The sequence below is a fragment of the Rhinoderma darwinii genome, chromosome 2 (genome assembly GCF_050947455.1).
Source record: "Rhinoderma darwinii isolate aRhiDar2 chromosome 2, aRhiDar2.hap1, whole genome shotgun sequence".
NCBI classification, from domain to species: domain Eukaryota; kingdom Metazoa; phylum Chordata; class Amphibia; order Anura; family Rhinodermatidae; genus Rhinoderma; species Rhinoderma darwinii.
Window position 1 is genome coordinate 434,580,943 of NC_134688.1, and position 15,259 is coordinate 434,596,201.

At 39.3% G+C, this 15,259-nt stretch overlaps 1 protein-coding gene across 1 annotated transcript in view; it reads left to right on the forward strand.

Annotated features, from left to right (window-relative positions):
- COL8A1 (collagen type VIII alpha 1 chain) overlaps positions 1 to 15,259 on the forward strand; it is a 124,822-nt gene that overhangs the window by 46,174 nt on the left and 63,389 nt on the right. Inside the window, exon 2 of the mRNA XM_075854442.1 lies at positions 12,508 to 12,662. The gene's annotated coding sequence lies outside the window, so the exon portion shown is untranslated. The remainder of the gene's footprint in view (positions 1 to 12,507; positions 12,663 to 15,259) is intronic.

Genomic DNA, 15,259 nt, shown 5'->3' on the forward strand with positions numbered 1-15,259 from the left:
GGCAAACGTCGGAAACTCTATATAAACTAAATTATAAACCGATCTTCCAGAAGATAAAAACTGAACTTGCTAGATGGGCGAATCTGCCACTTTCATTATTTGGTAGATGTCATCTAGTCAAGATGATATCGTTTGCGAGACTACTATACCCGCTTCAGACCTTGCCCATTCTATTAAAACATAAGGATGTTAAAGACTTTAATACTGCCATTTTAAAGTTTATTTGGGCAAATAAAAGGCCCCGAATCGCAATGGCCAAGCTTCAGGGCTACCAATGGCAAGGTGGAGTAAATGTACCTCATCTGAGGGGATTATATATAGCCAGCCTGTTTCGACATGTGGCGGATTGGCTGCATCGTTCCAGTCATTACTCAAATTATGAATTGGATAGGGCATTAGCGGGATCTCATGATCTCATCTCACTGTTACATACCAGACTGGCATCGCTCCCTAGCCATGTAAAGGGATCGGTGGTACTGCGCGACACTATTATGTGTTGGAAGGAGGTGAGGAAAAAGATGGGGCTTTCATTTCAATTATCCAAATACTTACAATTATGGTCGCACATAGACTTTCCAGCGGGGCACTCTAGCTCTTTATTCACAGCATGGAAACAGCGGGGAATAGCGACAGTGGGCCACTTACTCCATGCCTCAGAACCCCGATTGAACACACTGCCGGAGTTGGTGGAGAAATTTGGGATCTCTCCGAATCATTTCCTCCAATATTTACAAGTTAAATCGTTTTGCACAAAGTTAGTGAGGAATTTGGAACCAGAAACGATAGACAATGTCTTTGATGAAGTAATTGGAGATGAGCCACATAGAACATCATTGTCCATGTTATATAAAACACTGCGAGATCTGTACATTCGGGTAGAGCCGAGGGCTCAGTTTGCGTATTGGAGACGCACTCTGAATATACAAGACATTAAAACCCCTCTCTTGGAGGGCTGGAAGATAGTGCGGAAATGTGTAGTGAATGAGGTATGGAGGGAATCGCACTTTAAACTTATCCATGCGGCAATATATGCTTTCAATATTCCCTCAACGACGGCCAACCCGCAGAGATTGCATGCTTGTCCAAAATGTAACCAAGTGGGCACTGATCTATACCATGGCATATGGTCATGCCCAGAGACACAAAAATTTTGTAAGGAAATTTTGGACTACGTGCAGTCACTCTGGGCCAAAGTGTTACCAGCGGATCCTATGCTGCTGCTTTTTCACTCCATGAGCTCAATCAATGAAGAAGCGACAGAATCTCCAATACATGTTCCCTCCCTGATGCATATAATATTTCTCGTTGCCAAAAGATGCTTGTTGAAATGTTGGCTGGAAAACAACACTCCTTCACTACAACATGTAACCCAACAAATGAGAGTCTGCATGCTTTCAGACAAAATAGAAGCGACAAAACATAAGAAACAAAAGACCTCAGGATTTTTTAAACGGTGGAGACCATTTATAGAGCAATTGCCTGCAAGGGAAATAAGGGAAATGATGGAGAATTTCAAATACACATCCTGGTACCTCACAGAAGACATTAAAGGGAATTTGGAAAATTTAAAAGTACATCGATAAGGATGGAGTGGAACGCATAGTGGCTAGGCGAGGATAATGGTATTAAGGAAGTAACATATATGGGTCAATGTAACACGGTCATGAGTTCAAGGAGATAGTAATGCAACAAATGTTGATCTTTCGAACTTACACCTACTCCAGTATTACCAAGGAAGGGAGACAGAATAAATGCACCACTGTTATGCTGATGAGTGACAATGTTTCAAATATTACAGTGTATACGCTCCTGCGTGAGTTGATGATGTCATCTGTCTGATTGTTAATATACAGTTTTGTTTAACTTGTACGATGCTTGTTGGAAAACCAATAAAAAATGTTTTAAAAAAAAAAAAAGAAACTGACTTAAGAACAAAGCAAAATAATTTCGGAACGCCTAGCCATCATTTTGCCTGATTTGATACATCAGGATCAGGTGGGATTTGTAAAGGGGAGGTTCTCATCTGATAGCACAAGGCGTTTTGTGGACTTGTTGGGCCTGGTGGAGCGAGATCGGACGCCTTCTCTGCTTCTTTCCTTGGACGCGGAGAAGGCCTTCGATCGGGTCCATTGGGGATATTTGCGGTTACTTCTGGAGGCATTTGGAATTCATGGTACGGCGCATCATAGTATAATGGCCCTATATTCTTCTCCCTCTGCATTGGTATTTACCTCTGGATGTACATCAAAAATTTTTAACATAACCAATGGGACTCGACAAGGGTGTCCTTTATCTCCACTCATCTTTACCTTGGTGATGGAGCCGTTGGCTACTTCCATTAGGTCATCTGTTGCTATTAGTGGGATAACGGTGGGGGATATATCTCATAAAATTGGCTTATTTACGGATGATGTGCTCATTGCTATATCTGACCCTGAGACATCTCTATTAGAGGTCACTAAGATATTGGAGGCTTTTAGTGCAATTTCGTATTATAAGCTTAATGTTACTAAGTCTATGGTTTGGAGTATGAATATTTCTCATCTTCTTTTGGACTCTCTCCGTAAGAAATTTCCGTTTGTTTGGGTTGAGCACTCTTTTTCATACTTAGAAATACAACTTATCTACCCCGCCTCTTTTTTATATAAATATAATTATATACCATTGGTATCTGCGATAGAAGCAGACTTATCCAAGTACATGAAGTATGAGGCATCATGGGTAGGGAGAATCTCTGCGGTTAAGATGATGATCCTCCCCAAAATACTATATCTATTTAGAAATTTACCTATTCTGCTATCGGTATCTTATCTTAAAAGACTCCAAGGTATAATTAATAAATATATATGGAAAAACTCCCGCCCTAGAGTAGCTGCGGAGGTATTATACCAGCCAATTGGTAAAGGGGGTGTGGGTCTCCCGAACTTGGCTCATTATTATTATGCAGCAATTTTGGATCAAGCCAGAATGTGGAAGACTAAAGTTCCTATGAAACATTGGATTTCTATGGAAAAGGAATTACTTGATGGATCTTCTGTAGAAGCGCGCATGTGGCTATTGTCCACTGGTGCTAAAATATCTAAATCTTCTTTTTTAACGATTGATGCAAGGCTCCAGGTCTGGAAAAAATTTACTGTTATTCACCCTATAATCCCGGTGAGATTTTCTGATCTTCCTCTTCGACTGCTTCCGCTTCTGATACCTGATATTGCTATCCAAAATTGGCTGTTGTCCGGCATTGAGTGTATTTCTGACATTATGGAGCAAACTCATCTAATGGCATTTAATGATATATCAATACCTATACCAGACTGTGAAGACTACTAGTATATCCAGAAAATGAAACACACATAGCACAAGTCATGTACCATGACAATATAAAATAAAGTTTATTGAAATATACATAACACATTGGCCATCAAAATATAAAAACAATATAGCACACAGTTAAAAAGGAGAGTATGGAGGAGCTGCGTGAATAATCCAATAATACCATACTAAAAACATCCTGTGATGTGGTAACAAATGCAGATATCTATAGAAAAGATAATCATATAGATCAAGTATTTGGACAACAGAAGCACATAAATATATTTAGCACCTGACAGAAGAGCACACAATTGTGCATGCATATAAAAGTATACAGCTAAAGCTCCAAGTTGCACCCAAAACAAAGACCATGCTTTATAAATAAAGGATATTGCACAAACCCATGGACTGCATGATAGGAAGCACGCAGGAACACTCCACACTGACCGCCCCCGACGCACGTTTCGCCGTCAGCTTTCTCAAGGGGTACTGACTGATGGGATAGTGGTTGTTTTAAATATAAAATGCAGAGGGAGGGGACTACACGAATAGCCAAACACTAAGCAGTGTTCACAGCATATGGAGATCTGCAATCACAGATCAAATTACACCTACCATGCTGCAGGCACCATTAGGCTATGTTCACACAGGGCACTTTTGCAGGAGGAACATCCGCCTAAAAATTCTGTTAGGAAGTCCGAGGCAGATATTCCTCTGCCTGCACGCCGATTTACGCTGCAATTCTCGCGCCGCTCTTCGCCCGTGGCCATTGAGCGCCGCGGGCAAAAAACAGCACGAGACACGCTTTCTCTGCCTCCCATTGAAGTCAATGGGAGGTCAGAGGCGGAAGCGCCCGAGGATAGGGCATGTCGCTTCCACTTCCCGCGAGGAGGCGTTTTCGGGCCGTTTTTGCCGAGTCTTGCGACGCGGTTTCCGCATAAAAAAACTCGCCAAAATACTCCGTGCGAATACAGCCTCAATGTGCACGGACGACGGAAGCCACATTTGTCTCTGCGGACGCCATCATACCTGCTTGGCGCATGCGCACCGGCACTGATCCGGATGTCGGAAACTGTGCCATGGACTTAAACTACAAACTGCGCATGCACGCTGCAAAAAGACTAAAGGGAGGGGCTGGCATTATACAGGGAAGGGTTAGTGGCCATTTTAGAGCCTGGCAGTTATGCCAGAAACCCAAACATGGGATAAAGGTCATGTACTGACCAGGAGTGCCGTATATAGCACTAAAACAATCTACCCCGGGAAAACATAAATAGTGAAAGCATAGTTACTACATTAGTCGGTACTCCCGAGTACCTGGGTATCTCTCAAGGTAGTTGAGACATTATCACTGGACAGCTGGAGCACGCACATAAAAATCCCATATACATAGACGTGAATGAATATACATACATACACACATACATACATAAATACACAACAATATCAATATTCTTCACATATTAGTACATCACTGTAAAAAATAAAAAATTAAAAATGTCCACTTTATTTTACATTAAATACCATCGTAAAAAAAATATATATATATATTTTTTTTTTAATTATTTTTTATTTATTTTTTTTTATTTTTTTACATATATAAATATTAATGATATATGTCTGAAGTACAACATACCCCGTAGGGACTTCTATAAATCCCTTAGAATACGTCATTTGTTGAGTACATTTCCTCCTCTGATTGATTCCCCTAAAACGCCTTTTGAATTGTCATTCACTAATCTGGATAAAACATGCAAAGGGATATCAAAAATTTATAAGGTATTGTGTGAGGGTTTGCTTCGGGAGGAATTTCCTTGTCTGGGGCATTGGGAGAGAGATCTGGGAATCCCTATAAGTACGCAGGATTGGGAAGCCACTTTCAATCTAGTTTGCTCTCTCTCTAAGTGCGCTACACATTTGGAAGCATCTAGGAAAATAATGTATAGGTGGTATTACACTCCTAGTCGTTTGTCGCGAATATATCCAACATCATCAGATAGGTGCTGGAGGTGCCTCACTTCTAAGGGTACCATCCTCCATATTTTCTGGGAGTGTACAATATTGTCCAGCTTTTGGCAGCAAGTAGAAGATTTCTTACGATCTCTATTAGGGGTTGATATTCAGCTCGCCCCTGCTCTAGCCCTACTGCATGTGGGATTGGTGGATTTCTCTCCGGGTGTCAGAAACGTACTTTTTCATGTATTGCTGTCTGCAAAAATATTGATTGCAAAATACTGGAAATCTACAAAAAGTGCCTAGTATGAGTGAAGTGATTTTATATGTTAACAATAATTATGTTATGGAACGCGCTTTAGCCTCTATTCAAGGGTCCTACGCTTGTACTTCCTTATGGGATCAATGGACTGAATCTACTTACTCCGACATACTCTTATGATTACCTTAGTCAAATACGTGGTCAATTTGCCGTGTCTGGATCGGGAGTTTTGTTTGTTTGTTTCTTTTTTGTTTTTCTGTAAAAGAAAATGTGATCCTTATCCCAATGCTTTGTTTGTAATGTTTAATTGCTGTATGTAATGATTAGATGTATACTGGATCAATAAAAATCTGTTTATTAAAAAGAATAAATCTAAATATTAATGCTAAAAGAAAGACATAGATGTGTTCTAGACAATACCTCCAATATGTGTTCTTAATCTTTTTTACCGTAACCTCACCTGCCAGAAGATGGTGATGCCTGGCAGCCTGGGCTTCATCAGCGCTCGTAGTCCATATACCTCAATATATTTTTGTCTCCTGAATCCAGTAGAACATTAAAATAAGCACAAAGTAAATTCTGTAGCTAAACCAGAGCTTGCTGCAGCCAGAGAGAGCTCTGTGTAGAGTATGACCATTTCTGTTAAAACTGCCTGTCCATCGGCACCTCACCAACAATGAGGGCATCGCCCCAGTGAGAACCACGTCAGTCTGAGAAGCACTGATCTAGACTACTAAGATTTTCCTGGGATCTCTTTTTCATCCACTGAATAACACAACCTCTGTGAGTAATATGCATGAGATATTTTGTGTTAGTTTTGTAATTGCTCTTGTATACGTAGACAATACACAATTGCAGCCAATCTACCGGGTAACACAGTGCGCATTGGGTTTTCTGATAATAATCCTATTGAAATGTAGCAACTCCAAGTTGTGATTGTCAGCAACAATAATACATGGACTATAATGGTAATTTATATAAGAAACTGCCAGACAGGTGGTTTCTTGACTTATTGCCCCCCGTGTTTGCGTTCATATTCCTGCAGATGTACGGATCCTGCTTATCTGAACAATAAGACCCGGTTCACATTTCCTAAATATTATGCTGTTTAACCAGCCTTAAAATCCACACCAAATGCGGATTTAGCTGTGGATTTCACCCATTGTATTGCCATCCGTAGAGGAATTCCACAGCATTTCCGCTATCGATAGTGTATGCTGCGGATTTGAAAATCCGCATAATGTCTAGAATACGCTGCTGATTTTTTACGCTGTAAGTGAATGGGGTATGTTATTGTATTCTACTTTGTTACTGTACTTTGTTGCGGCATTTCAATGTGGTTCCGCAACCACAATTCTGCAACAAATATGTGACAGGTGAACCCGGACTATCTGTCCACCATATACATAGGATCGGAAGTCGGCTTCATTAAGACATTCATCCATTAACATGACCTTCAGATTGGCCAATTACAGCAGTTAATCGTTGACAGTAAATGTCTGAACTTTACTTCAAATCTTATAGTATATCCAGACATATACATTTATATACAGGAAAAAGTTGCGCCCAAACCTCCCTTTGAAGTGAATGGGAGGAGGAATCAAAATCCAAGCAAAATCCACCGTGTGAATTGACCCTTTCAATGGTTCAAGAAGCTGAGATATTGGGCAATTAGTTTGTAGGCTCCTTACATTGGGGAACTGCTATACATGGTAATCTGTGATATTCTTTCCATGAATAAATACACACAAAAGACCAAGTAAAATTAGTCAAAATTAGATTTCCTATGACCCAACAAATCCAGTCTTTCAGTCAGGGAAAGAAAATGATTGGTTACCAAATTTTTTTCCATAGTATCACAGACAGGCACAGGGTGAACCCAACAAATAAATTCCCCATACCTCAACTTTCTAGACATATGACTTGGGGCAAATGGGATATTGGAGGTAACTGAACAAATGAGTCTTCAGATTTTGAGTAAAAAAAAGCCCGGCTATAGATATAACAGAATTTATTAGACATCCAAACAATTTTATAATTGTCATGTCTATTGTACTATAAATTATCAGTTCAGACTGACCTGCTCCATTTTTTGCAACACTTAACGCTCATGCTCCAACATTTCTCACAGTTATTAAAGGTAAACCCTACAAAAAAATAATTATTCATATCATGGGAAATATCTTTTCTATAACACTGTTTTTATTGTGGGCAAACCTTTACATTTAGGAGCAGCAAATATTGAAGGCCCCCTCCATTGAAGTGTATAGGAGTTACATAAAGATCCGAGCAAGCAGCCCCAATCTCCCAATGGGACCCGCACCTATCACGCACTTATAACATATCTTGTGAATATGCCATAACTGTATATGATGTGAAAACTCCTTTAAATAAGACTTTTTTTTTTTTAATGTACATTGAAGGGCAATTTTTTTATTTTATTTTGGTATGTCTCGTGTAAGTGTCATTCTGCCAGTAGAGTTAGGTCATTTCTTTAAATCGTAACTATCCAAAAAACTTCAGGGCTCCAACACTGACTTTTACTGGCACAGAGCCTGAAGAAACAGAAGTAAACTAGACGAGGGTGTCATTGTCTTCTTTCCCCCCATGTTGCATGTAGAACATTCCTTTAAGGCCAATGAATCCAATTATGAAAACATTTCTTGGAAGAAAGTAAGGTCCTGTTTTCCCATCTTTAGCAAGCTTAGCCTGTGGCCAAATAGTCTACATCATTATTGATGAAATCTGTTTATTTTCCAAAGCTAAAAATTGCTATTCTCTCTTCCCAACACTTTAATCTATTTTCTTACATCTACATCAAATCTTGTTTATTAACATGCAAAATCGACATAGTCAAAACAGCTCAGATTTGGATTAATGGTCCAAACAGCCAGAGAAAAATCCAGCCTCGTAATTAAAGACAGAGTGTAACTGATTAGCTTGTCTGGGATTATTGTCATTGATTTCCAGCATTCTTTACTCCTGCGGCTTTCAAGCATTTGGTGATATTTATGAACATCTGTAAACCTCATGTCAGTTCTCTGCTCCAAGCTGACGGTCATCCAGTCTGGTTTCTTTCTTTGCCAGAGAAAATTAAGATCAGAAATTACTTTAAAGCTGAATTGATTGATAGATATCTAACACTGACTCACTTATTTTTATGTTGTGCACATTTTTTTTTTAGGATTCCTCAGGGTAAATAAACATGTCTAAATATCCTGCACACCCCATAAAAATACAAGCTGTACTTTCGGTAACTACTAGGCCCTTTGTAAACAACCGGTACATGACGGTAGTTCCGAATTGTAAGCCAAGGTGGACTGGAGGATACGACAGTCTTGTCAGCTTTCTTTTTAAAATAAAACAAACCAACAAGAGAGTGAAAAAGTAAATGAATACAATGCCAATAAAACAATTATCTGGCGAGAATCGCCATTGCCCCTTATTTTGCTGCAGGAAATCCTGAATAGTATGCCCACTGGCACCACTAGATAGCAACGGTATGGTAGTGGTACGGTAGTCCTGTCCCTGATTGTTATTATTCTTCGGTGATGCTCCACATTTCCAGTTCACCATGGAGAAACCATCATGAACATCCCACTGTTCAGTCATGGCCTCTCTAGTGTTGATGTCAATATGTCCTCCCCTGTCAGTCATGTGCCAAAATCTCCCGATTGACAGCATCACTAACTCTGGAGGCTCCAGGTAAACCTACAAATTAAGCAAAAGTGTGTAATAAACTAGAGCAACTAATTACAGACAATACACGCATGTATTTGATTGGATATTCTTGATCACATCTTTACACATTTATACTTTAAGCACATCTCCACCTAAACACTAAAAAACATGATTTGACTATGCTCAATATCCAACTCTCCCGAAGTTTTACACACAGAGGTACAGGAAGCAGAGATCTGGGATGCTGTATGTGCAGGGTCGATGGACTGTAGGACTGATTTAGCTGTCCCTCTGCCTGTCTATGAAATAGATCAAATAGTCCCTATTGGGACTAATGAGGAAGTTTTGTTTATCCTTCAGAGACACTTATTTGTTAGTCGGGTAAAGAATTCACCAGTGACTACCTGCTTTCCTACTAGTTCCGAAATCAACACAACCAATTTAATAGCAAGGACTTTGTATACAACAATACAATTCTCTTTTTTCTGGACTATTTTTGAGAAGTGGACAATACTTTCAATGCGCTCTAAATTATCGTTTCAGCATCTTCTGAAAACATCAAATTTCAGCCAGAGCTTTTTAAGTCCAGAAGTTCTAATAGTTTTCAGCAGATTTTGCTGTAAGTGTCAGATGTAAGCGCTCTGCCAGACTGCTGAAGTAAATGGTCACCTAATTCTCAACTAAATAAAAGGTGTTATTGTTTCATAAGCAGCTACTGTGGTAGATTTGCAGATATTTTAAGAGCATTAGTTGATGTAGATTTTCAGAAAGGGGGTAAAGACAATAATTCAACACAGGCTTTCAAGGGAAACGATATTACAAAAAGGATTACATAGCACAGGCCTGGTCTATTTATTTCTATGTCTCATTTAACTAATGATGTGATCAGATTTAGTCAGTTTTGCACTTTGTTGCTTTTAACTTAATGTTTATACGTTGCATATACTGTACCATTTTTTTTAACTTTTTTGCAAGCTGAATGTTTATATGAAACAAATGTTCTAATATACTACTAGCAGACATGCTGCATTTCAGGAATGGAGCAATCTGACATAACTGAGCTGGTGGCTGCCAAAAAATATTATACCGTCATATACAGGCAGAGTTTTACATCAGCCTGCAGTTGGATAATGGAGTTGTAATTGCAGAATATGATAACTTTAAAGTTTAGAATTTGTTACCTAAACAGATGGGCAGCCATAAGAATATATCCACATCTGCTGGCTCTGTAGCTTTATTAAAACAGTACCTGCTAATGCTAATATAAGAAAATTGCTGTAAACTTTTTGTTCCAACATTTTATGTAAACCGTAGTTCAGTGTTCCCCAACCAGTGCCTCCGAAGCCATATGTGGCTCTCAGGCCACTTGAATGTGGCTACACAGGTGTTGGCAGCTGCAGACACTACTCTGCACTAGTGGCACCAGCGAGGTCATAGCTTTAGTAGAACTTGGTGCTATGGTCAAAACCATATCACTGCCAGTTATACCTAGGGTGAAAGCCATTTCATTTGGTACCCAAATGAATAGGATTTTTGGCTTTATCCTTTTATTACTCAGCATAGCTCAACACTATCTACTGTATTTAAAAGTGGCTTGTGACCTACATAAAGTTGGATGCATGGCGGAACTAGCAGCACCTATCCTCTAATAGATTACCATGATTAATACTCCTGTACATAAACCTACATAAATCCTCAACAAGCCAAAGAAAAAAGGTTTCTCCACAATCAAAGTAGACAACCTATAAGCAAAAAGCACAGGGAACATAGCACCCAAAGATATATATATAACTCCCAAGTATTGTAAAAAATATAGAAAACTTTATTACATGATAAATATCAACAATACATGGCATCAAAAAATATATATAGAAAAGAATGATAAAAAAAGGTCATATACGGAGAAAATATCAGTTAGGTAAGATGTTGAAATACCTAAAGGTTAACCGAACAACCCATCACAAAATAGCGTAACCACCCCATACAAGACCCTAGCACTAATGCATCAAAGAGCAAAAATGCTGCAATGTAAAGTGCACAGTTACCAGATAATATCAATGCATAAATATAGGTACATGGTCAGGAGACTCCTGGCAAAGCCGATCTCAGACGAAACGCGCGTCGAGGCGGTCCTTTGCTACATCTCATATGGCCATTCCCTCTTTTCTCCACCATGACTTCGGGTACGTTTCTCCAATATCTCTCTGGTTGTCTGCCCTGACATTATTTGGTTGGGTGCCAGATTCGATTCTATCTAGTATTTGTGATTATGAATACATACTACTAGTTGGCATTCATTTATATGCACCTATATTTATGCACTGATATTATCTGGTAACTGTGCACTTTACATTGCAGCATTTTTGCTCTTTTGATGCATTAGTGGTGGTCTTGTATGGGGTAGATACGCTATTTTGAGATGGGTTGGTTCTGTTAACCCTTAGGTATTTCAACATCTTACCTAACTGATATTTTCTCCGTATAGTACCTTTTTTATCAGTTTTTTCTATATATATTTTTTTATACCATGTATTGTTGATATTTATCATGTAATAAAGATTATAATTATTATAATATTAAGAAATATTTTTTACAATACTTGGGAATTTTAGATATTTCTTTGGGTGCTATGTTCCCTGTGCTTTTTGCTTATCGGTTGTAATGCTCCTATACAGCCATAAATAGCTGGCTGTCTTATCCATAAATATGTTTTTATCCTTCTACTCAAACAAAAAACTAGCAAAAAAATGTTCCTGCATCTTTGTCACCCATGACCAGGGCCTATGAGACTTTTGCACAATTAAGTCATGCACATTTTAACCTTAGGTGGAGGGTCATGAGAGTTTACACTGAAAATGTCACTATGATTAGGTCATTTCTTAATGATTACAAAGATAGCAACACATACGTCTGGCCTCCCCAATGATCGTTCTGATGGAAACGTCCATAAGACACTCAGAAATAGTTTTAAACCACCGATCATTCAAACTGTAAATGAGCCTATATGATATATTATTATCTATTACATGTAAAGCAACAATTTTGAATTCTAAGTATCACTCTGAAATGTTTTAATAATTTCTCATGGTTTCTATTGTTGTGTGACTAAAGAAGAAATCTTGAATAATTCCACAGTTGTCTCTACTTGACAGTAATATGACTATCTAGCTCCAGCAAATGTGGCCTTGCTTAGGGCCTAACAGTATTAAATACACTTAGAATGCACCAATCATGCAAATTATGAGTATGGATATAAGCTGAGAAATAAGATATTTATTCCACTTTTTCCTCTTTTTTTACAGCCTAGACCTCCGCCATCTCCTGTATACAGTACATTGCAGGTCTGCATCATAAGCACGTGAGGATATATGATCTTTAATCCAAGAAAACTGTAAATCTCACCGCAGTCTGTGTATAATGATACGTTTGTATTTGGCTCTGATCATCACTTGAAAAGGTAACATACTTACAGTCACTCTGCAGCAAATTCAATTGTTTCCACCTTAAAAGGATCTGTCACCAGATTTCACAATATGAATTACATACATACAGTACGTAAATCGATCTCTTATACCTGATGGGACTGATTTACTTACTTTGAAAATCCATGTATATTCATGGCTGCATATTCCCCTTCTAAAGATTTCCTGCCTGATATTAAAGAGGCTCTGTCCCCACATTATAAGTGCCCTATCTCCTACATAATCTGATCTGCGCTGTAATGTAGATAACAGCAGTGGTTTTTAATTTGAAAAACAATCATTTTTGAGCAAGTTATGAGCGATTTTAGATTTATGCTAATTTGTTTCTTAATGCCCAACTGGGCAATTTTTAACTTTTGACCAAGTGGGCATTGTAAAGAGAAGTGTATGACGCTGACCAATCAGCATCATACACTTCTCTCCATTCATGTCCATTTGTACTCAGCACAGCGTGATCTCACTCCCTGGCTCTCACACATGCTCAGTACAAGCTGCAATCTCACTGACTCACACATGCTCAGTGCAAGCTACAGTTTCCCTGGCTGTGCAGTGAGAGAACCTGTCTTCCAGCAGCAGTTTTAGTGTAGAATTACAGCTTCTAACCCCATCTGCGACCATATTTTGAGGCAAAGCACGGAAAACTGCAGCTTGTACTGAGCATGTGCAAGATTTCAGCATGGTGTAAGGAAGGAGGAACACTGATAGAAACTTGTCAGCTCTAGATGAGATTGAGATTACATCAAACTTTGACAAAAAAATTATACAGCCTTTCTTATGAGAATTTTGAAAGTAAGCACACCAGATTCACCTGGTCTAAGAGATTTATTCAATAATGTATGCCCTTTATATTGTGAAATCTGGTGACAGATAATCTTTAATATAATAATATACAGTTAGATATAGCTGAAATGCTTTTATGCTTTTAGTGATACTACACTTTAGGGCAACTTTTTAAAAATGTATTGGACCAGAAACTTGCAGTGAAAAACTGTTCGCATATAAGTAGATTTTATCAGCAAGCACTATAGATACAGTTCTACTAATTCTACTAATGCTAGCAGGACAGAGTGCAAACAACGGCACCTTACAGAGCGTTAAAAATCTGTGCCATACCAAAAATATCATAACATAATATACATAACAGAGCTATGCTACGGTTGTCAGAACCATAAAGCACCAACATACTGTCATGCACTTTCTCACTGTGACACTCTTGGCCAAGGGTATGCTTGCTAGTGTTGACACCATATCCTCCCAAAAATACCAGCCAGATCAGTGTGCATGTGTTCGTCTGTTAAATGTAAGGCCTAGCAAAGGAGGATTATCCAAACCAAATCGGAAGTAATCTGACTGCACAAGCACTCCTTATTATACAAAAATATCAGCACTTACTATTGACGATAAAACATCTTTACTAGAACCGGTCTCCCAGTGTAAATACCGGCTCGGCTGGTGCTTTACTGGCCTTGTGGCAACCGTAATGCCTGCTCACTCATCCAGCGCCTGCCACAGGCAGAAACTGTTCATTTTTCCCTGGAGTTATGACATACAGCTCCCAGCAGTCATGAAAAGTTAAAGCATACTTTCTGAATCTTGTAAGTTGAGCTATTCTCTTTCATGTTCTGCCATCGTGAGCATAAAGGGGTGCTCTGGGTGGAGGCTTAAGATATGAGGTGCAGCAGGTAGGTAACAGCAGCCGATCAGCTTTAGGCTGGATTCACACGAGGTCATTACGTCCGTAATTGACGGACGTATTTCGTCCGCAAGTCCTGGACCGAACACAGTGCAGGGAGCCGGGCTCCTAGCATCATACTTATGTACGATGCTAGGAGTCCCTGCCTCGCTGCCGGACAACTGTCCCGTACTGAAAACATAATTACAGTACGGGACAGTTGTCCGGCACGAGGCAGGGACTCCTAGCGTCGTACATAACTATGATGCTAGGAGCCCGGCTCCCTGCACTGTGTTCGGTCTGGGACTTCCGGCCGAAATACGTCCGTCAATTACGGACGTAATGTGCTTGTGTGAATCCAGCCTTAGGGTGTAGCCACATAAGAAGTCACCAGTATTATAAATGGCACATCATAGGTAATGCGCCGTCTGGGTAACAGCTTTTACTAACTGTGGCATAAAGGGGCATTGTGTAGGTTGCTCAGGGCAGGGTTATAGGCTGAAAGATGGAATGACCCATTGGACGACTTGGCGAGAATGCAGTCTATGTTGTGCGGTGGGCCAACATGTTCTGGGCTGGGCGACTGCCTCTACTTACATCCATTTAAACGAATTGTCAGATTTCAGCAAATTAATGTTATTTATTTTATATAATTAAAAGTTATACAGTTTTCCAATAAACGTATTGTATTAGTTCTTCCGATTTTTCAAGATCTCTGCTTGTTGTTATTCAGTCGGAACATTCATTGTTTACTTCCAGTGGATAAAATTCTGTCCATGATCATGTGATGGACACACAGGTGCTGGGATCGTTACAAATCATAGTTCTGATACACATACCGTCTGGCCCTGTCCACACGTAGGAATTTTTGTGGCGGACTCTGCCGCAAAATTCCGCCTC